The 23,011-nt window shown below is 53.1% G+C and overlaps 1 pseudogene; it reads left to right on the top strand.

Moving 5' to 3' along the window:
• LOC132077834 (uncharacterized) overlaps positions 1 to 23,011 on the top strand; it is a 672,057-nt pseudogene that overhangs the window by 129,112 nt on the left and 519,934 nt on the right.

The raw sequence follows: 23,011 nt of genomic DNA, 5'->3' as shown, positions 1-23,011 counted from the left end.
TGAAGGAAGAAACTAAAATTTAGATGGGAGATGTGTTATTGGTCCCAGGGGCAGGTAGCAATTTATTGGGAAGAGTCTTACAAGTGCAATTAAGAATAAGAGTTATATCAGAAAATAGGAAAATGACAGGTAGAGTTTTGAAATTAGGCCAAGAGGATGAAGGAAAAAAAATCAACAAAGAAGTTTAGGCAGAAGAAAGAAATAGGGGAAGATTAAATATCGACCCCATAAGGGTTACAATTGAGAGAGAAGAAAGAGAGAAGTTGAAGTAGAGAGGTAGTTGAGAAACTCTGAGATGTTAGAATGTGAAGTGATGACATCTTGGTGCTAGAAGAGAGTAGAAGTGTGAATGAAGGTTTTTGCATGAAAGGCAGAGAAATGTCTTAACACATGGTTGTTGGGAGGTTATTCAATGCCACACTGGGGTCCGGAAAAGCCTTAGCAGAACGGGCCCTGCTTGAAAGGAAAAGAGGATAAGTTGCCTAGAGAAAGAGAAAGAATGTCAGGAGCACCTGAGCACCAGGAGCACGCCAAGTTTGGGGTTGTCAGGGCTGGGAGGTGTCTGAGCGCTCCCTAGAGCGGCGGGGTCTCGGGGCTGCGGCAGGGACCGATCCATGGAGGTGCCCCGGGCGGCGCTGGCAGCAGAGGACACAGGTTTGCGGCCAGGAGCGGGCTGGCTCCGGGGCAGAGCTGCCGGGGGGCTCCCACACTGTCGGGGTGCCGAGCCCAGGATGGCAGCGTCGGCCCGGGAAGTGGGCCGAGAGAGAGAAGGAGAGAGAGAGAGAGAGAGAGAGAAGGAAAGAGAGAGAGAGAGACAGAGAGAGAGAGACAGAGAGAGGGCAAAAGAGACCCAGGGCAGCCCCCAGGGTCCCCATGCCCGGGGCTGCTCTCCCCGGCTCCGGCCCTGCAGCCAAGGGGCCGCGCCGGGGGAAGGGCCAAGAACAGCACTGACAGCAGGGCTGTGAAAAGAGGGGCAGGGGGGACTAGCACTAAAAGATAAAATCAAAGCAGAGATTGCTGACTCTCCAAACCTCACAAAGCGGTTTGTTTTTCTTAAGTAAGATGGTTTTTGGTTTTTTTTTTTTCCTTTTGTGTGTTTTGCTTGCTGTTAAAGAGTTGTTGGTTTTTTTTTTTTTTCTGAAGAATAGGTTTGTAAAGCTAAAACAATTAAATGCTGCCCCAAAAGTAAAAAGCAATAGATGTAATACATCTCGTGTTAAAATTGGTCTAGCTTTTCTTATTTAACTAACTGTAACTCACAGAAAGAAGAATTTGCCTCTGCAGCTATTAGCACGGTTGGATAGAAGAAGAGGCTGCTATGGAGAAAGCCTTTAGCTAAACCCAGAAAGTTTGGGAAAAAACCCCACGAATCGTAAAAGTTAACACAGTATTATCTTTCTTTTATTACTATGCTATTAAGAAGTCCTTTCAAGGTACTACTGAAGCAACAATCAGAATCACAGAAAGAAGGTGAATTCATGCCAGCAGAATCAAAGGACTTGTGAAGAAACCTGAGGAATGGACTATCACATTTAAACTGGGTGATACTGAACTGACTTTCCAATGGGGACTGAGTGGTAATAGTTTAGAAAAACCCAAATTATCCGAGAAATGTACAAAGAATAACACTGAATTAAGAAATAAGACAACACTTATATCACTAGTTTCAAGCACTGCCTGAACAAAACATCTCTTTGGGGGAGGAAAACTTCAGATAGAAGGATCAAGACTGTGTTTGTATTCTGACCTTAGCCTGAGAATTGTACAGGGAAGAAGGGGAATTACCATTTCCATTAGTAAGCTTCATTTGATTCATTCCAATACTGGACATGCTAGCTGGGTTATAAGTAAATGCTTAAATTGTCAGAGTAATTAGTATTGTAATTCACAAAATTTATGCTCTGTTTGCAAAAAGGCGTTAAAGTAATAACTTTGTTTTGTGGATGGGAAATTCTAGTGCCTGTTGAATGGGAGATACCTGAGGAAAGGTAGGAGACCACAGTTAAAGAGTGTCGAAAACAATTTGCCTAGAAATTAGTTAAGAGAAAGTGAAAAGGAAATAGAGGGCGAGACCAGATTGGCCTCTGTATTCGCCACCGAGAAGATCAAATACACCTGCTGTGGGATGCAGCCTCACAGGCATGGGAGGTGGGAGTATAAGCCATACTGGCCCTCTGTTATTCCTGTTTCCAGCACTCATTTGTTGCCTTTTCCCTTTCGGCATACCAGCAAGATCGTGTCAAAAATGCTACAGAAAGCATCACATAGAAAGAAACCAAAGTTCCTCTTTTATTACACACACCTATGTCAACAGCCACTGTTATGACCCATCCAAATTAAGAACCTGTAGGCAAAATGGAGTAAATTATTGGATTACAAGAAACTTAGGAAAAAGTGGTAATAGATTTGGAATTGAATGTCCAAAAGGAGAGAGATGGATTTGTTTTAAATTTAATCTTGAAGACACAGTTCAAGATTTGGTAAAAAAAGAAATAATAAACGAAAAGGTAAAACCAGCACAGCAATCTAACTCTGCATTGACTCCAAATTTTCTGTTGAATCGTATTACAAGACTCCAAGCAGTTACAGAAATGGTAGCAAATAAGGCTGCCCAAGCATTAGAGTTAATATTAAGCCAGCTAAGCCAAACAAAAACTGTAGGATATCAGAATAAGTTGGCTTTAGACTATTAATTGGCCTAAGAAAGGGGTGTTTGTGGAAAGTTCAATATATCAGATTGTTGAAAATTGATGACCACAGAAAAGTCATTCTAGCAAAAGCAAAAGAAATCAAAGAAGAAAAAATATATATGCATACAGTAACCCAGGTACCAGTCCAAAAATTAGAAAACAATGTTAAATCTAACTGGTGGGGGAATGTATTACAAGAAATTAAGATTTTTCATTTTGTGTTACAACTGTTTTTATGTTTCTTCCTTGTGTAATCCCCTGTTTTATTTGGCCAGTATAGTCCAGAAGATGCAAGTAGATAAGAAATATTGTTCAAGCCAAATTATTTACAAAGAATAAGTGTGGGGATTGTGAAAAATGCATGTATTTTATGATTGGCTTTTCGCAAATATTAAAATGAATGTTATATGTGTTGTGTTAGAAATTAATGCTGTATTAATTCTCTTAAGTACTGTGTTAAATATAGTTTTAGGTTATAAAAATTGTTAAAATAGAAACTATGCTATGTAAGATGCTTTGTTTAACAGAAAGGACTTGCAGAGAGATAGCAGTCACAGGACACCTGAATCTTTCAGAGAAATTTATTTATTGAATTTATTGCCTTCTTATCAGAAGAAATGAACTTCTTCCCGCCTTGGAGGTGCTGTTACGATTAGAAGGAAGAAGTTGACAATGACCAGACAGAATCCTGTGTTTGAATGGAATTTATGCATCACATATGAAGTGTATGAATATTCAACGGGCTATTGTTCTTAATGGTTAATCCTTTGTTACCGGGGGTCCTTTCTCGGGTTCCTCATGCCCAGAAAAAGGTACCCGGACATCCGTAACTCTTTGTTTTTCTTGTCTCATATTGTCTTAATTCAATTTGTCCAAATTGTTATTACTCTAATTGTGTTACTATTTTTTGAACCATTTTATTACTATTAAACTTATAAAAATTTTAAAAACAAGTGATTGGAATTTTTCACAGTCCCTCAATGTACCAAAACCCCAAATCCCAAAAAGAGCCTCCCAAAATACTCTAAACTCCCCAGACTCAGCGGGGCCGTCCTGGATCAGGGGGCACCGGCCGGTGGAACAACAGACACTTCAGGGGGCCCTCGGAGCTTTTTGGGGAGGGGGCACCATGGGAGACCCCCAAAAACCGGAGGGGGGGGAACCCCTGCTGTGCCCCTGCCCCCTGAAACCCCCCCACCCCGGTTCAGGGTGGGCCTGGGACCCCTCGGGACTCCCAAATCTCCCCCGAGACTACTCCAGGAACCCCCAACCCCCAAGAGCTCCCCCAGGGTTGGCCCAGGACCCCCTGAGAGCCCCCCAGAGCCTGCCCCGACCCCCTCTCAGGCCCCTCCCGCTCCCGTCCCGGCCGCCTCAGCAGCTCCCGGAGCGCTCCCGCCGCTCCCAGCGCCCCCAGGGCACCCGCCCGAGACCGGGGGGGCCGGGACCGGCAGGAGAGGGGGGGGGGGGGGGGGGCCGCTCCCGGCTCGCCTCTGATTGGCTGAGGCAGCGCGGAGGAGGCGGGCATTGTTATGGAGAGGCGCGCCGTGATTTGTTGGTTTGTGAAGTGCAGCGCAGTCATTGGTTGGCTCGGCGAGGCGCGCCGCTATTGCCTTGGGGAGCCCGCGCACGCGGCGGAGGTGAGCCGGGGGGAAACTGGGGGGTGTTTGGGGCAGGTGTGAGGGGAAATTGGGGATTTTTGGGGGCATCGACGGGAAACACGAGGGTGTGCGGTGGGATTGGCGAGAATGAGGGGATCTGAGGTGGGTCTGAGGGGGCTTAGGGAGCTTTGGGGGAGCTTGAGAAGGTCTGGAAGGTTCTCAGGTGGGTTTAGGGAGATCTGAGGGGAATTGGGAGGGTCTGAGGGGATTTTGGGGGATTGTGAGAGGAACGGTGGGGTTGTGAGGGAATCTTGGGGATTCTGAGGTGGCTCTGGAGAAATACGGGGGAGTCTGAAGGGATTTCATAGGGTTTGGGGGGGATTGAGGGGTCTGTGGGGGATGTGGGGCAGTCTGATGGATTTGGGGGGCGTCTCAGGTGGGTCTGGGATGAATTTTCGGAGGAAATGGGGGGGGGGTCTGAGAGTCCTGGGGAGGTTTTGGTGTCCAGGGCGGTGCTGGGCCAACCCTGGGGGACTCTGGGGGGTTTGGGGATCCTGGAGGGGTCCCGGGGGAGATTTGGGGGTCCCGAGGGGTCCCAGGCCCACCCTGAACCGGGGTCTGGGGGTTTCAGGGGGCGGGGACACAGCAGGGTTTCCCCCCCCCCCCGGTTTTTGGGGGTCTCCCATGGTGCCCCCTCCCCAAAGAGCTCCGAGGGCCGCCTGAAGTGTCTGCTGTTCCACCGGCCGGTGCCCCCTGATCCAGGACGGCCCCACTGAGCCTGGGGGGTTCTGGGGGCATTTGTGGGGATTTCGGGGTTTTGAGAGGGGTTTTGGGGGTTTCAGAGTGGCTTTTTAGGGCATTAGGGGATTTTGTTGGGAGTTTGGGGAGAATTATTGGGGTTTTTGGAGGAGAATTATTGGGTTTTGGGATGGTTGCGTGATTTTGGGGGGGTTTTGTTGATTTGGGGTGTTTTGTTGGGGTTTTGGGGTTTTCTTGGGGGGGAATTTATTGAAATTTTTGGGATTTTTTTTTTTAATTTGAGTGAGTTCCACTGGGATTTTTAGAGATTCTCTGGGGTTTTTGAGGGTTTTTTTATACTTATTGGGGATTTTGTGGCATTTTAGTGGAATTCTAGGGGGGCTTTGGGGCATTCCCTGGGTGTGGGGACAGGCTCAGAGGCACCAAAATCTCCTTAAAAGCCCCAAAAGTCCCAATAAAAACCACTGAATCCCAATTAAATCTCTCAAAATTCCATTAAAACACCCTAGAATCCCAATAAAAGCCCAAAAATCTCTTGAAATCCTAATCATCCCAAAAATCCTGATTAAACTCTGCAAATCCCCCAAAAATGTCCCCAAAACCATAAAATGTCCCACAAAATCTTCCCCCAAGATCCAAAGAAATTCTGGCAACACCCAAAAAATCCCACCAAAAGTCCCAAAAAACCCCAAATCCCCAGTGAATCCCACTGAATGCCCCCACAATGCCAATAAAATGCCCACAGAGTCTCCTGAAAATCCCAATAAAACCTCCAGAATTTCTGAGAATCCCAAAAAATCCTAACAAAATCCCAGTAAAACCCCCAAAATTCAAAAACAGCCACAAAAATTTCAATAAACCCCCAAACACTTCCAGAAAAACTCCCCCTCAAAATGCCAATAAAGCCCCCCAAAATCCAAACCCCCCAAAATCCACAAAACCAGCCACTCCCAGTCAATCCCAGTATGATTCCAGTCGCTCTCAACGAGATCCCAGTGTAACCCAGTATGGATTCAGCTGCTCTCACTGTGATCCCAGTGTGATCCCAGCTGCTCCCAGCATAATTCCAGATGTGCCCAGTTCCTCCCATTATGATCCCAGTTGTTCAAGATTAGTCCCAGTCCCGCCCAGCAGGGTCCCAGTCGTGCCCAGTTGCCTCCAGGGTAGATTCAGTTTCCCCCAGCATCGTGCCAGTTACTCCCAGCGTGATCCCAGCTGTTCCCAGTGTGGTTCCAGTCCCCCCAGTATGGTTAGAGACACTCCCAGTATATTTTAGTTACCTCAGAATGATCCCAGTCTTCCCCAGTCACTCCCAGTTTCCTCTAGCACAATCCCAGTTTCTATCTGTTGCTCAAAGGGTGGTCCCAGTTGCTCCCAGTATGATCCCAGTTGTAGTCTCAGTCCTCTCAGCACGGTTCCAGTACCTTCCAGCCGATCCCAGTTGCTCCCAGTGTGTCACATTTTCCTCCCAACACGGGCCCAGTAGCTCCCAGTAACCCCCAGTCAGGTTCCATTCACACCCAGTATAATCCCAGTATGAGTGTAGCCAGTCCCAGTATGACCCAAATCACTTGCAGTCTAATCCCAGTTGCTCCCAGTCACTCCCAGTCTGATGCCAGTGCCCCCAGTGTGATCCCAGTTGCTCCCAGCATGGACGCAGCTGTTCCCAATGTGCTTCCATCACTCCCCTGTTGTTACAGACACTCCCAGTATGGTCCCAGTTGAACCCAGTTGCCCCTGCTCTAGTCCCAGTTACTCCCCATACGGTCCCAGTCCCTCCCAGCATGGTCCCACTCACTCCCAGTTGCCCCCAGCATGGTCCCAGTTGTTCCCAGTGTGGTTCCAGTCCCCCCAGTATGGTTACAGACACTCCCAGTATATCCCAGTAGTACCCAGCATGTCTGTAGTCATTTCCAGGCACTGCCAGTGGCCCCAGTAAGGTGTTAGTTATCCCAATATGATCCCCCAGTCATGCCCAGTATATCCCAGTTGCCTCCAGCATGCATCCAGTCCTTCCCAGTTTCTCCAGTTTGCTTGCAGCATCGTCCCAGTTTCTCTCAGTTGCTCCCAGTAGCCCAAAGTGTGATCCCAGTTGCTCCCTTTCAGCCACAATATGATCCCAGTAAGCTCCAGTTTGATCCCAGTCACATGCCAGCCCTCCCAGTGTGGTCCCAGTGTAATCCCAGTTGCTTCCAGTCTCTCCCAGTAAGGTCCCAGCTGCCTCCAGCATGGTTCCAGTTGCTTCCTGGATCAACCCAGTCAGTCCCAGTATGATGCCATTTGCTGCCAGCATGCTCCCAGTCAGGCCCAGTATGGGGGATGATGTGCAGGGTGTGTTCCCAGTCACTTTCAGTTACTCCCAGTATTAGTCCAGTCCCTCCCAGTATGATCCAAAGATGATCCCAGTGTGCTCCCAGTCCCTGCCAGTATGAACCAGTTGTGCTCCACATGGTTCCAGTTGCTCTCTTTCACCCTCACTTTCCTTCCCATCACTCCCAGTATCTCCCAGTGTACCCCAGTTCCCTCCAGCATCTTTCCAGTTCTTTCCAGTATGATCCCATTTGTTTACAAGCACTCCCAGTCAGCCTCAGTGTAGTGGCACTCACTGCCAGTATGATCCCAGTCACCTCCAGCATCATCCCAGTTGAAGTTCAGCAGTTTCCAATCACCTGCAGCATGCACCCAGTCACTCCCACTTCCTCCCAGTTGCTCCTATCATGTCCCCACTTGCTCACAGGTACTCCCAGTCATCCTCAGTATAATCCCAGTCACTCCCAGTGTATCCCATTTGCCGCTAACATGGTCTCAGTTGCTCCCCGCAGGCTCCTGCTCACTCCCAGTATGATCCCAGTATGATCCCAGTGTCCATTAGTGCGATCACACGCTGGCCTGCAATGGCAGTACAATCCGAGTATGATGTCAGTACAAACACAGTACAATCCCAGCCACTCCCAGTATGTTCCCAGTATAATATCAACACAAACCCAGTACAATCCCAGTACAATCCTAGTATGATGTCAGTACAAACTCAGTACAGCTCAAGTCACTCCCAGTACGATCCCAGTCCAGCCCAGTCCCTGGCAGTGCTGCCACTGCTGGGATCCCCCAGCCCTGTGTGCGTTCCCCCCCGGCGGATGTGCCGAGAGGAGCCCCAAGGGCTGGCAGTGGCCAGGCAGGGTCCCCAGCAAGGCCCCCAGTTTGCCCAGTTTGCCTCTCCTTTGGCCCGGGCCGGGCTCCCCCCGCCCGCAGCGGCTGGGAGCAGCCGAGAGCCCCGCGCTGCCCATCCCGACCTGTCCCCGCTCCTGCCACGGGCTGCGAGGGCTGCGGGAACGGGGCACCGAAGGTGTGGCTGCTGCTGGGGGAGGAGGAGGAGGGAGGGAAGGGCAGGGTTGGAGGGGGAGAAGGAGGCGGGGTTAGGGGGGAAGAGGGATGGAAGAGGAGAGGAAGGAAGAGGAGGGACAAAGGAGCATCGAGGAAAGGAGAAAGAAGCACTCAGTCGTGCCTTCCTTGAATTCTCAGCCCCCACCCGTGGGATCATCGCCCCTCACAAAGCGCAGGCGAGCGGCGATTGGGGGGGGAGCTCAGCCCAGATATCCCGGGGGGTCCCTGGCTTGGGTTTTTGGGGGGATGTTTGGAGAATGAAGCAGTCCAAGGCTGAGCAGAAAAGGCCCCTCGGGGGGACATCGAGGGGTGCCGGTGGCGGCTGCCGGCAGAGGTAGCCTGGAGGAGCAGAGCCCTGTGTCCCCCAGGAGCCCAAAGTGGGGAGCCCAGAGAGGGGGCACCTGCGGGATGGGGGGCGATGCTCTTGGGTTCCAGAGTTCAGGCAGCGCTGGAGCCGCATGATTCCGGCCGTCCTGTGCTCCCGCCGCTTCCTGCTGCCGCTCCGCCTCTTCCTCCCTCCTCCTCGTCCGCTCCCGGAGCCCTCGCAGCCGGTGTGAGGAGCGGGGATGGAGCCGGGTCAGGTCGGAACGGGGCGAGGGGTGGGGGGGATGGCAGCAGTGGGAGTGACTGGGCTGTACTGGGATCATCCTGGGAGCAGCTCGCGGGTGACTGAGTTCTACTGGGACCATACTGGGATCACACTGGGAGTGAGGAGGAGCGGCACGATAGCTCTAGCGCTGGGGGCGCTCCTGGGGCCCGGGGGGCGGCGAGAGCTGAGGGGGATCCCCAGTACCGGGATGCTCTGATCGCCCATCCCGGAGCACCGGGGGTTCCTGAACCCCCATTCCTGGGCACCGGGATCCCCTCGAGTCCCCATTCCCGGGCATGGGATCCACCCTGCACCCCCTGATCCGGCACCAACAACCCCCGCACCCCCATTCCCGGGCATGGGATCCACCCTGCACCCCCTGATCCGGCACCAACAACCCCCGCACCCCCATTCCCGGGCATGGGATCCACCCTGCACCCCCTGATCCGGCACCAACAACGCCCGCACCCCCATTCCTGGGCAGGGGATCCACCCTGCACCCCCTGATCTGGCACCAACAACGCCCGCACCCCCATTCCAGGGCATGGGATCCACCCCGCACCCCCTTCCCGGCCATCTTGCCTCTCCCAGCCCCTAGAGCCCCCTTTTCCTTCCCGCAGAGACCCCCTGGACCCCAGTTCCTGCCTTTCCCAGCCCCCAGCCCCTCCTTTCCTTAACACCGAGGACACCTGGGACCCTTATTCCCGGCCATCCCGGGTTTTCCCACCTTTTGCTGGGAATGGGGACACCGGGGATCCTTGGAGCTCCCTTTCCTGCATGCAGGAACCCCCTTAGCCCAGCCCATGCCCCCTCTACCCACCGCAGCCTCCCCTTTTCTCAGTCCTGGAACCCCCAAACCCCATTCCCTGCTTGCCCAGCTCTCCCTTTGGTTCCCCCGTGCCCCCCAGCCCCCAAATCTCGGTGTCCCCCCAGTTCTCCTGTCCCTGCGTTCTCTGCCCGTGGCGCTGTCGGAGCCCGGCCCGGGCTTCCCCCAGTTGGTGTCCATGGGGTCCCTGGCTGGGATCCCCTTCCAGCGGGATCTCGGCACAGCCAGAGCCGGCACCACGAGCGGCACTGGCACGGGGCCACCGGGGAGCTGCCGCTGCTGCAGCTGCATCCTGCCATTCCCAGTTGCTCCCAGTTCCTCAGTGGCTGCGCATTCGGCTCCCAGCATACGCCTGGCAGCTCCCAGCACCCCCCAGACAGGGACTAATCACACCCCCTACAATCCCAGTCCGATTGTAGCTACTCCCAGTATGATCCCAGTAACTCCCAGTATGATCCCAGTCAGTCCCAGTATGATCCCAGTTACTCCCAGTATGATCCCGGTCACTTGCAGTGTAACTCCACTCACTCCCAGTCGGATGCCAGTGGCCCCCAGTATGATCCCAGCTGCTCCCTGTCAATGCCAGCATCACCCCAGGAGCCTCCAATATAATCCCAGTGATTCCCAGTCTCTCCCAGTATATCCCAGTCCTCCCCAGCATGCTTCCAGTCACTCTCAGTTCCCCTCAGTTGCTTTCAGCATGATTCCAGTTGCTCACAGCCATTCCCAGTTAATCCCTGTATGACTCCAGTCATCCTCAGTGTGATCCCAGTCTCACCCAGCATGGATCCAACTGCTCCCACTGTCAAACCAGTATGATCCCAGTTGCTGCCAGAGTAGTTCCACTTGTTCCCAGTTCCTTGCAGCATGGTCCCAGTTGTCCCTAGAATAGTCCCAGTCCCTCTCACCGAGGTCCAACTCACTCCCAGTTGCCCCCAGCATGGTCCCAGCTGTTCCCTGTGTGCTTCCAGTCCCCCCAGTATGGTCACAGACAGTCTCAGCATATCCCAGTTGGCCTGGTACAGTTCTAGTTAGATCAGAATGATCCCAGTCTTTTCCAGTTCCTCCCAGTTGCCTCCAGCATGATCCCAGTTTCTGGCAGTTGCCCAAAGTGTGATCCCAGTGGCTCCCAGGATGACCCCAGCAGGAGCAGTAGTCACTCCCAGTATGGTTCCACTCACTTCTTGGATGATCCCAGTCACTCCCAGTATGATGCCAGTGGCCCCCATTATGATCCCAGTTGCTCCCTGTCAATGCCAGGATTACCCCAGGAGCCTCCAGTATGATCCCAGTGATTCCCAGTCTCCCCCAGTATATCCCAGTCAGCCCCAGCATGCTCCCAGTCACTCCCAGTTCCCCCCAGTTGCTTTCAGCATGATTCCAGTTGCTCACAGCCACTCCCAGTCACTCCCAGTATGGTTCCAGTCACCCCCAGTATGACCCCAGTCAGTCCCAGATACTCCCAGCGTTATTGCAGTCATGCTCAGAGTGACTCCCTGGCACTCCCAGTGTGGGCCCAGTTGCTCCCAGTCACTTCCAGTATGGTTCTAGTCAGAACCAGCACCTTCCCAGTCACTCCCAGTATGATCCCAGCCATTTCCCATAGGATCCCAGTAGGATCCCAGCATGGGCACAGCTGCTCCCATGATCATCCAGTGTGGCTCCAGTTGCTGCCATTTACCCCCTTTGTGGTTTCAGTGTATCCCAGTTGCTCCCAGCATGTTCCCAGTCATTCCCAGCTGCCCTGAGTTGCTTCCAGCCTGATGCCAGTTGCTCACAGCCACTCCCAGTCACCCTCAGTGCAGTCCCAGTGGCTGCCAGTATGATCCAGTATGATGCCAGTCACTCCCAGCATTGGCCAGCTCCTCCTACTGTGATCCCAGTAGCCCCCAGCAAGGTTCCAGTCACTCCCTGTTCCTCCCAGTGTGATCCCAGTTGTTCCAGTATAGTGCCAGGTACTCCATAGATGATCCCAATCCCTGCCAGCATGGTCCCAGTCATGCCCAGTTGTCCCCAGTGTACATCCAGTCATTCCCACTCGCTCCCAGGTACCCCCAGCATGGTGTCCCAGTTCTCCCCAGCATGGTCCCACCTGTTCCCAGTGTGGTTCCAGTCATCCGAGTATGGTTAACAGACACTCCAGGTATATCCCAGTGTCCCTCAGCATGCTCACAGTCATTCCCAGTCACTCCCAGTAGAAACCAGTCCCAGTGCTGCCACTGCTGGGATCCCCCAGCCCTGGTGCGTTCCCCCGCGGCGGATGTGCCGAGAGGAGCCCCAAGGGCTGGCAGTGGCCAGGCAGGGTCCCCAGCAAGGCCCAGTTTGGATGTGCAGCCCCCAGTTTGCCTCTCCTTTGGCCTGGGCCGGGTTCCCCCCGCCCGCAGCGGCTGGCAGCAGCCGAGAGCCCCGCGCTGCCCATCCCGACCTGTCCCAGCTCCATCCCCGCTCCTGCCGAGTGCTTCGAGGGCTGCGGGAACAGGGCACCGAGAGTGTGACTGCTGCTGGAGGAGGAGGAGGAGGAAGGGAAGGGCAGGGATGGAGGGGGTGGCGGGATTAGGGGGGAGGAGGGATGGAAGAGGAGAGGGAGGAAGAGGAGGGACAAAGGAGAATCAAGGAAAGAAGAAAACCACGCGGTCATTCCTCCCCTGAATTCGCAGCCCCCACCTGTGGGATCATCACCCCCCCCTCACCATCGAGCAGGTGAGCGGGGAGGGGGAGGGAGCTCAGCCCAGATATCCCGGGGGGTCCCTGGGTTGGGTTTTTGGGGGGATGTTTGGAGAATGAAGCAGTCCAAGGCTGAGCAGAAAAGGCCCCTCGGGGGAACATCGGGGGGTGCCAGTGGCGGTGCCGGCAGAGGCAGCCTGGAGGAGCAGAGCCCTGTGTCCCCCAGGAGCCCAAAGTGGGGAGCCCAGAGAGGGGGAACGCCGCCATTGGCGGGAGCCTCAAGAGCCTGGAGAGGGGCAGGGGGGACTCCTTGGAGCCGCTGCAGCCCAGAGCAGAGAATGAGGGGAGAAGGGAGCCCAGGAGCTCAAACAGCCCCGGCATCCCGAAATGGGGAGAGCGAAGAGGGGGGAGCTTTTGGCATTGCTGGGACTGCCAGCAGCCTGAGCAGGGCAGGCACCGAGGAGAATGGGGGCCCCCAATCCAAGCGTGACCCCAGCAGCTGGGACAGGGGGAACCCCCAAACACCAAAGAGGAGGGACCAGGCACAGGAAACTCCTGGGAGGCTTTTCCAGGGCTGAATCTTGGTGTTTGGGAGGTTTTTATGCCACCCAGATTGCCAGTGACTCCTAGAGATGGACTTGGGCAGAGGGACCTTCAAACTCAATGTGCTCATCCCTTGTTTTCCCCAAACCAGGATTTCCCATTCCCAACCCTTGGGAGGCTGCAAGGCAGAGGAATATGCCCCAGGACACTGATGCAGGTGAGGAGGAAGTCAGTGCCCTTTTCCCCTCTGTGCTGCTCCATCTCCTAGCCCAGCATGGCCCCGGCTGCAGCTCAGCCCTGGCGGGATCTCCTTGCCCTTGCCTGTGGTATGGAGGCAAATCCCATCCTGTCCTTGTCCTTCCTCCCCCAGAGCAGGAGCTGAGCATGGAGAGCAGGGAGGACAAATGCCCGCGGCAGAACCTGGTGGAAGAGGCCGTTTTGAGCGGCTCCACAGCGCAGGAATCCAACACGGAGGAAAAGCCCTGGAGATGCCGCACGAGGAAGGGCTGCAAACGCAGCTGGTGGGGATCTGAGGGGGAAAGAGCCAACCTGGGCCGCGAAGGCGGCCAGAGATGGAGCCAGAGCTCGGAGCTGGTGCTCCATGAGCAGCTCCATGATGGGGAGAAGCCCCAGAAACGTGTGCAGTGTGGGAAGAGGTTCCGGATGAGCTCCAACCTGATCAAGCACCAGAGGACCCACACTGGGGAACGGCCCTACGATTGTGATCAATGCAGGAAAAGATTTAAGACCAGCTCCCATCTCCTCCAGCACCAGCGCACGCACATGGAGGAGATGCCCTTCCACTGCCCCGACTGTGGGAAGGGATTCAGGCACAAGTCCCATCTTGTCATGCACCAACAAACCCATACTGGGGAGAGGCCCCATAAGTGTGAGGAATGTGGGAAGAGCTTCAGCCGGAGCTCCAGCGTGATCCGGCACCAGGTAATCCACACCGGGGAGAGGCCCTATGAGTGTGAGGAATGTGGGAAGAGCTTCAGCTTGAGATCCCAGCTGATGAGGCACCAGGTGGTCCACACTGGGGAGAGGCCCTACGAGTGTGAGGAATGTGGGAAGAGCTTCAGCTGGAGCTCCACCCTGATCAGGCACCAGAGGACCCACACTGGGGAAAGGCCCTATGAGTGTGAGGAGTGTGAGAAGAGGTTTAGCTTGAGATCCGAGCTGAATCAGCATCAGAGGACCCACACTGGGGAACGGCCCTACGAGTGCGATCAGTGCAGGAAGAGATTTAAGTCCAGGTCTGATCTCCTCCAGCACCAGCGCACGCACACAGAGGAGAGGCCCTTCCGCTGCCCCGACTGTGGGCAGGGCTTCAGGCACAATTCCCATCTTGTCATGCACCGACAAATCCATAGTGGGGAGAGGCCCCACGAGTGTGAGGAATGTGGGAAGAGCTTCAGTCGGAGCTCAACCCTGATCAGGCACCAGAGGACCCACACTGGGGAACGGCCCTACGAGTGTGGGGAGTGTGGGAAGAGGTTCAGACAGAGCGCCAACCTGATTCAGCACCGGAACATCCACACTGGAAAACGGTCGCACAGGTGTGGGAAATGTGGAAAGAGCTTCAGGCTGCATTCCCAGCTGATCCGCCACCAAAAGATCCACACAGGGGAGAGGCCCTACGAGTGTGATAAATGCAGGAAGAGGTTTAAGACCAGCACCTATCTCCTCAAGCACTATTGGATTCACAGAGAGGAGAGGCCCTTCCAATGCCCCGACTGCGGGAAGGGATTCAAGCACAACTGCACCCTCATCACCCACCGGCGCATCCACACTGGGGAGAGGCCCTACAAGTGTGAGGAGTGTGGGAAGAGCTTCTCACAGCGCTCTCACTTGAACAAGCACCAACGGAGCCACCGGTAAGGGAAGCCCTGCGAGTGCCCTGAGTGCGGGAGGAGCTTCGTGCGCTGCTCCAGCTCCATCCCCCACTGCAGGAGGCACTTTGGGCACAGCCCTGGTCACTCACATTCCTGTGATCCATGTTGGGAACACACCTGGCTGCTTCTCCTTTACGTTTGGCCTGAATTTTCCTCTGCTTCATCTTCATCTCTTAAAAGCAGCCAAACAGGGTTAAATGAATGAAATTGATCAAAGATGTCCAAAGTCCCTCCATTAATCAAGAGTTTGAGGGGGAATTTAGGACTTGGGGACACATTCTGTGTGGAGTGGCTCTGTGTCTAAGAGGCAGGAATTTGATTTCACCTTTCTTGTGTTGCTAAGAACTCCTCCCTTGACCCAAACCCCAACTCCAGCCCTGGGATACCCTATAAAAACCCCATGGCTCTGCCTTTGCTCTGTCTGTCGGGGGTCAGAAATGGATTCTGGAGCTTTCTCAAACCAAGACCCAACTTGTTTGTTCCCGACATCAGCAGCTGTGGCCTCCCTGGATACCATGAACTCTGGAGAATGGGGGCAGCCAGTGAGGACAGGTCCTCGATTGCAAGATAAGTGTGTTTTCTGTTTGCCATCTGTCAGAGGTGGGGCAGTTATCTTCTGTTCATTGGGCAGTTTATCTCTTCCACAACCAATCCTCCCTCCAGGAGATATCTTCTGATAATGGACTGGCCATTAATTATTAATTATCTGCTGTTAATGGGCCATTGAGTGTCCCTGCATGGCTGATAAAATGACATCCTGCCATTAGGTGATGCTCCGCCCAGGAGGAGGAGCCAAGCATTCCTACCTGGATAGAATCTGAGGTTTGGAACACCACAGCAGCCTTTTCCCACTGGATTCCCAGAGGATCAGCCTTTTCCCACTGGATTCCCAGAGGATCAGCCTTTTCCCACTGCATTGCCAGAGGAGCAGCTGTCTTATCCACTGGATTCCCAGAGGACGGAAGATTCCCCAGCCCATCTGCAGCAGCCCGGACCTTCAGAGGAAAACTCCACCCTTCTCCAGGCTCCCTGCTCCAACAGAACCACACCTGGCACTGCAGGAGGGCTGCAGCCACCATTGACTGTGACTGCTGCCAATACCCTGACCCACAAGGTGTCAGGTACTGTTCTGACTCTGTCAGTGGTTTTGTTTGTTTGTACTACAGCATTTGTATTTTTAATTTTTCCTTATAAAACCTGTTATTCCTATTCCCATATCTTTGCTTGAGAGCCCCTTAATTTCAAAATTACAACAATTCAGAGGGAGGGGGTTTACATTTTCCATTCCAGGGGAGGAACCTGCCTTCCTTAGCTGACACCTGTCTTTTCAAACCAAGACAATAACAGTTACTTTAACACACAGATATAAAATACATTTTAATATCTTTGAAAAGCCAATATTATAATATATGTGTATAACGATAGTGACCTTAAAAACATGGGACTAGAAAGCTTATGAGGAGGGGAATTTCCAGTAAGGGAAGCAAAATTCCCAGTACTGGGACTGGGCCATGGGACTGACATCTACCATCATTCAGCGAGAGGTTTATTTTTATGGATACGTATTATAATATTGGCTTTTCACAGATATTAAAATAGATTTTATATGTGTGATGTTAAAGTAACTGTGTTGTAAAGATATAGTTTTGTTTTCTGTCATTAATTAAGCTTAGTGAAATGGCTGCTTGTGTTAAACTGCCTGCTTGAATGGGATAACATCCAATGCACGCAGGATGAGGACACCTGTACAGATCTGCCAACTATCAGCACTCCCCGTCTGAAGGCAGAGTGGACCAAGGCCCAAAAACTGGAGGTGATAAGAATGGACTAAAACCACAACCAAGGAATCTGCATGCCCTAAAAAGGCAGATCCAAGGAAGAGCCATGCTAAACCGTTCTTGAAGCATGTAAACTAGTTTGGGGTAAAGTTTGCTGTGCATGAGGCTCTATGAATATGCAACAGGCTGATGTAAGGGGAAAGGTATTTCAGGGGGATCCCCAGTGCCAAGATGCACCCGGCTGTGATAACCTTTGCTCCATGGTCCTGGTCTCCCATTGTCCTTTATTAAACTTTTTACATTTTCACAGGAGAGTGAACGTGTTTTTCACATTTAGGAACAGTTTAAGATTTTTTGTTTTTCATGGGAGGGAGTTTTGAAGTGGCTAATCTGCCTGCAACAAGGACCATTTCACGGGCTCTTGTCACCTTTCCTGACAAGTCTGCTGCAGCTCATGGAGGGTAAAGCCCTGGAGGCTCGTTGGGGGCGGTTATGGATGATTGCAGGCAGCGCCTCGATGCCCTGGATCAGCGGTGCCCCCTCCTGGGAACCCCCACATTTTGGGGGAGAATTTGGAGGGTTTTGAGGAGATTTGAGGGAGATTTTGTCTGGGTTTGAATCCTATGCCAAATTTGGTGTCGGGGAGGTACCAAAACCACCCAAAATCCACCCAGAATTGACCCAAAATTACCAAAAATTAACCCAAAATTTCCTCCAAATCCATCCTCTGGGGGTTTGGGGGAGATTTGGAGGGATTTTAGGGGAATTTTAGGGGGGAATTTTTAGTGGGTTTGAATCCTACGCCCACTTCGGCATGCATGAGGTACCCAAACCCCCCCCAAAATCCACCCAAAATTTTTCCTGAAGTGGTTGGGAGGAAGTTTGAGGGGGTTTGAGTGAATATGGGGGTTCCGGGGGAGATTTTATGGGGGTTTTTGGCAGTCATCATCATCCAAAACACAACACCCCATGCCAAAGCCTAGACCAAACCCTAAGGACTGTGCCCCCCATGGAGAGGAGATCAAAGAACTGCACCCCTTCTGGGGAGGAGATCAAAAGCCAGAGGAGACTGAGCTATTAACTCATTAAGTAAAAACATATTCATTTAATCAAGTATCATAATTTCTGTGACTTTATCCTTTGTAATTAAGTCTCGAATGCTTTTCTATTCCTTGTTAATTTGGCTGAATAATATTCATTTTGGTTTTGTAAACTATTAAGTCGTATTCCTGATCTTATATATGTGGTCCCATATGTCTAATAAACCACAAACTTACAATTTAGCAGCAGTTTTAATTGAGATAAAATAATATGATCAAATAGCATCCAGTAGTTACAAAAAGAAATTTGGCAGTGGTTCAGATGAAGCATAAGCAAAACCCATCGATCGGGGTACGGGGAGGGCTTCCCACCCTGCCTCATGTGCAAAAGGCAAAAGGATCCCAACACAACTTATATACTGTGTGCTAATACATATTCATCAATATTTTCCTGTAAATCTCCTCCTATTTCCGGTTCTTGAAATCTACATCACCACAGCACACACAGCGCATGCTTCCGCTGTGGCTAAGGGGGCTTCTGGCTCTTTGCTTCTCTTCTTGGAGGAAGGCCAACAGTCTTCCTCGCTGTCCTCTGAATAACCTGGCAGGTTGTGCACGTGCCCCAAGTCCTGTGTTATGTAAGTAAGCACTGTGTTCCAAGTAAGCCTTATTATTTTATAGATAAGAGCACTATTCTAGACTCCCTGTCTGGAATTGTCCCAACTTTATTCATGTCACGGCCGATCCTGTCCTGGGAGTTGTCTTAACTTTGTCTTGATGTCAATTCTGACTTGGGAGTCTTCCTAACTTTTGTTCATCCAGTCTCCCATATCCTGTTTCCTACATGTATCATCTAAAAGAAACCCATGTGCTTCATAACATTAATCACATATACCTTTCCAATTATTTTCCAAAAATATTTATATAATTACAATTTTGTTAGCACAAATCACATCCATTTATCACAGGAGGCCAAAAACTTGGAAAAGGAGGAAAGAAACACTCCAATAATGACAAAAAAATCCCAATTTATTTTTGACAGCAAATGAACACCGGCCGCCCTCCAGCCCTCCCAGCCTGGCAGGCTGAGTGGGGCCATTCCCATGGCATGAGGTGCTGGCAGCCTGCGGAGAGAAACCAGAGACCCACGGTCAGTCGCAGCAGGCTCCTGTGCCCCTGTCCCGCCATGGCTGTGCCTGGGCCAGGCTGCTGGCTGTGCTCAGAGCCCAAACCTCCCGACCCATTCTCTGTTTTTAGAGAAGGGCAGCGTTTCAGGCCACGTTCCACCTCCTCTGCTTAATCACAGCACAGCAACCTCCTCAGCAGCTGCAAGAGCGGGATGCCCGTGTGCCCGCTGCCGCCTGCCCTGAGCCATTCTGCCAGCTGAGCTGTGGAGCCGGGTGCCCACCTCTGGAGAGTTGCTGCCAGGAGAGGAGCCGATCCCGCACCAGGTCCTTGTCCTTCTGGAAGGGGCTGTCCCCACAGACCGTGGCCCCTGGGGTAGCGCTGGCACTGGACTCTGCAGGCGCTCCCCCGTCCGGTCCGGGAACCAGGTGTAATCCTCCTGGGAAAAACAAAGAGCAAAAGCACGAAAGTCAATTCAAAACGAGACCTGGAAACAAAGCACAAAGCTTGTCACCATTTCACGGCCCTGTGGAGGGTCTGACCACTCCATGTGAGAATTAAATCTGTCCACGGGTGGGGAAAATCCCCACCTTTCCTGCCCATAAACGCAGCCCTTCCTCAAGGGGCGGCAGAGCAAACCAGCTGGGGCACAGCTTCAGAACCCGTCCCCCTCTGCTGCCTCCCATCCACATGGATGGATGCTTTTGTCAGGCTGGCTGCCCCCGCCTCAGCCCGTGCCAGGCTGGCTGGCAGAAGCTGTCAACAAGGCCAGGAGCTGGCTCTCCTTCCACAACATCCGTCCCCTGTCCCGCCAAAAAGCAGCTCGGCGGCCGGCAGGAAAATTAATATTCCCCAGCGCCGCCGAGTGGGGAACCTCCGGCACATGGCCAGGCTGAGCCCTGCTGTGCCTGGAAGCACCAGCATCCCCCCGTCCCTGCGCCGGCTGGGGACTCCTCTTGATTACATTGGGGCGCAGAGCGTGTCCTCCAGGCAGGGGCCGCAGCCGAAGCCAATGGGCTCTGCCCCGCCGGCGGCCAGCTCCAGGATGGTGTTCCCAGCTCCAGGATGGTGTTCCCAGCTTCACGTCGTGCTCCAGAAGAACATGCCAGTTGTGCCTTGGCTTGTGGGGACATCACGATGCCATTGAGCTGCAGGGGGATGTTTCCCCTCTCCCAGTCCGTGGCACCTTCACTGCACTGCCACCACTTCTCCAATGGGACGGGCAGCATGGAGCCGCTCCCTCCACAGCTCGCGGGGACCAGCGGAAGCATCTCCTCAGCTGCGCTCTCTCCTCCGCGCCGCGGCCGCAGGGAAACGCTCCGGGGTTTACTTCCAGTGCCACGAGACCCGTGCCGGTGCTACTTGCTGGGCTCCTGGATCCTACTGTGCACAGGGATGGATCTCTGCTGTCTTCTGGGCCAGGCAGGGCTCCTGCAGCCAAGAATGCTCAAAAAGGTCCTCCAGTGATGGCCTGTCTGTGGGGGTCCATGCAGAAACACCACCTGATTAGGTGCTGCCACTCTGTGGAGAGAAACCAGAAACCACCGCTCAGCGGGACAAGGCTCCTGTCCATGCTCTCCCACATTCCACAATGCCCAGGCCACCAGGAGTGCTCAGAGCTGCACCCAAAAGCTTCCTATTGATCCTCTCTTGTGGATGACACCAGCAGAGAGGCACAGGTGCCACCTCCTTCAGCTAAGCCCAGGAGATCCACTCCTCACCAGCTGCAAGAGTAGGATGCTTATGTGCCAGCTGCCTCTCACAACCCTGTTCTTCCCCTCGTGCCTTGAAGGCACATCCCCACCTTGAGACATCCAGGAAGAAGAGCTGGCCCTGGACAATGTCCTCGTTGGTGTGGAAAGGAAAGTGCCCGCAGACCAGCTCATAGAGCAGGATGCCCAGGGACCAGATGGTGGCTGGCTGGCCATGGTAGCAACCAAAGAGGATCCACTCCGGTGGGCTGTACTCTGATGCTCCTATGGGGGACACAGGCGCAGCTCATCAGGCCCATGCTGCTCCCTCTCTCCCAGCCAGCTCCCGTTCCACAACAGCCAGCCTCTGCCCTGCCAAAAAGCAACTTGGCTGCAGCTGGCTGAAGAAGGATTCCCCCTCCTTCCCTCCCTCCTTCCTTCCCTCCCTCTTCCCCCTCTGCCAGACAAAGGGGAACTTTGCTGCCCTGCTGGGCCCTGGCTTTGGGCTCACCTGACATCTGGGTGTAGAGGATCGTGCCGCAGCCGAAGTCGAGGAGTTTCGCCTCACCTGTGGCCAGGTCGACGAGGACATTCTCGGCCTTGATGTGGTGGCGCAGGACGCCGCGGCTGCTGCAGCGCCACACGGCCTCCAGCACCTGGCAGAGCAGCCCCCGCCCCACGGACTCCGTCAGGAACCGCCGCTCGTGCAGGAAGTACCAGAGGTGCTGACAGCGCTGCGGACGCTCCATGAGCAGCGCGAAGCCCTCGGGCACCTCGAACCAGTCCAGGAGCCACACGACACCGCGGAAGCCAGGCCGCAACACCTTCCACAGCAGCGCCGGCTCCAGGGGCACAAGGGCGCCCTTGCGCTGCTGGGGGACAACGATGCCGTCAGCGGGGCCGATGCTGCGCCGCGCCTCGGGCAGCCCCTGCCCGGCCCCGCCGCGGCTCGCCATGGCTGGGCCCGGGGCGCTGCGTGGCCCCTGCTCACTCCACGCTCGCTGCCCTCGCAGCGTTCCGGCTGCTGCCCTGCCGGGCCTCGCCTCAGCCCCGCCCGGCACGGCCCGCCGGCTCCTCCCGCTGGCCCCGCTCACTTACCAGCCATGCCCACTCCGAGATGCGCTCCCGGGACACTCTCTTGATGGCCACCTGCGAGCCAAGGCCAGTGGTGGACTGAAGATCACGCTTGGTTAAGCGTGTATAAGCTGGAGAACACGCAGAATAAAAAATCTTTTTTCTTCTTGGACCCTGATCACAAGTGTATGTCACATCCGGCCTAATGGTGACAGCTGCCCCATCTCTGGGTCAAGAAACGAGTATTGTCTGACAGGTAACTTATCGACAAACTGAGAAAGAAATTAGTACATGGGCATGCAGATTTCTGAAGGGAGGAAAGAAAAGTGTTGACAAGAATAAGCCTAAATTTTAAATGCCTGAAACACTCAAAAATAACATGTTTTGGGCTATTGTACCATATGTTACACAGGGTTCAAACAAACCACAACTCATTAGTATCTGGACTTCATTGCCCACTATGCTTTGAAATGTTGCTAAAGGCACTTTGTGTCAAAGATCCAGTTCCTGTAGGTCACTGTAGATGTAGATCAAAATCCTACCAAAAAATCCGTGTCCAAACCAGCAAGAGTGAGACTTTTGTCCTTGGCAGTAGCTTCCAGGTGCTCCTGGAAACTACCAGGCCTAGACACAAAGATGTGCATTTAACAAAGGGAGAGAAGCACCATGCTTAGCTCTAACTGTGACCTTTGCTAGCAGATCTACTAGCAGGTAATAAATTCCATTTGTTCTGCTCTTAGCCAGAGCCAAGATGGGAATCAAAGTCTAGATCACAGGAGAAGATCACAGTAGTCTCAGCTTTTCCAGATGAGGAAAAATACAAAGGATGGTAAATTTGTGTTGGGTTTACAGGGTTTTTTTACAGATCAATAGACAAGTGATGAAGCTTAAAAGATGACAGCAAAGGAAAATCAACAGATATGCTGAAACTGCGTGAAGACGAAGGAGACTTCAAATTAACTGAAAAGCTGCACAGAAAGCTTCTCTACTTTTTGCAGATGCTTCAAGTTTTAAATGAAAAAATCTAGCAGCACTTCCAACTTCTTTTTATCAATTCTAGAATAAAGACAATGAAAACTGTGTACTGCTGCTTACAGTATGAAGGAAAGCACAGGAAGCCATTAGAGTAAGAACAATTGTGTTTAGAAGGCTGAGGCACCCTTTGGGGTAGGAGGAATGGGGAGGCGTGGAAATCAGGCCCGTGGACACCATTCAAGGAGCATCCAGGCCCTGAGCAGTCCCTCACAGTGGGTATCCCAGCAGATGGAGTCCAAATGCAGCCACAGCTGGGTGGGAAATGTGCCGGGCTGTTGAGCCGTGGTTAGCAGGGGCTCCTCCATCAAATTGCTCCCTGACAG

Source organism: Ammospiza nelsoni, chromosome 10 (genome assembly GCF_027579445.1).
Source record: "Ammospiza nelsoni isolate bAmmNel1 chromosome 10, bAmmNel1.pri, whole genome shotgun sequence".
Taxonomy (NCBI): Eukaryota; Metazoa; Chordata; class Aves; order Passeriformes; family Passerellidae; genus Ammospiza; species Ammospiza nelsoni.
The sequence above is the reverse complement of the archived record's forward strand: the minus strand, read 5'-3'. Positions and strand labels throughout refer to the sequence as shown.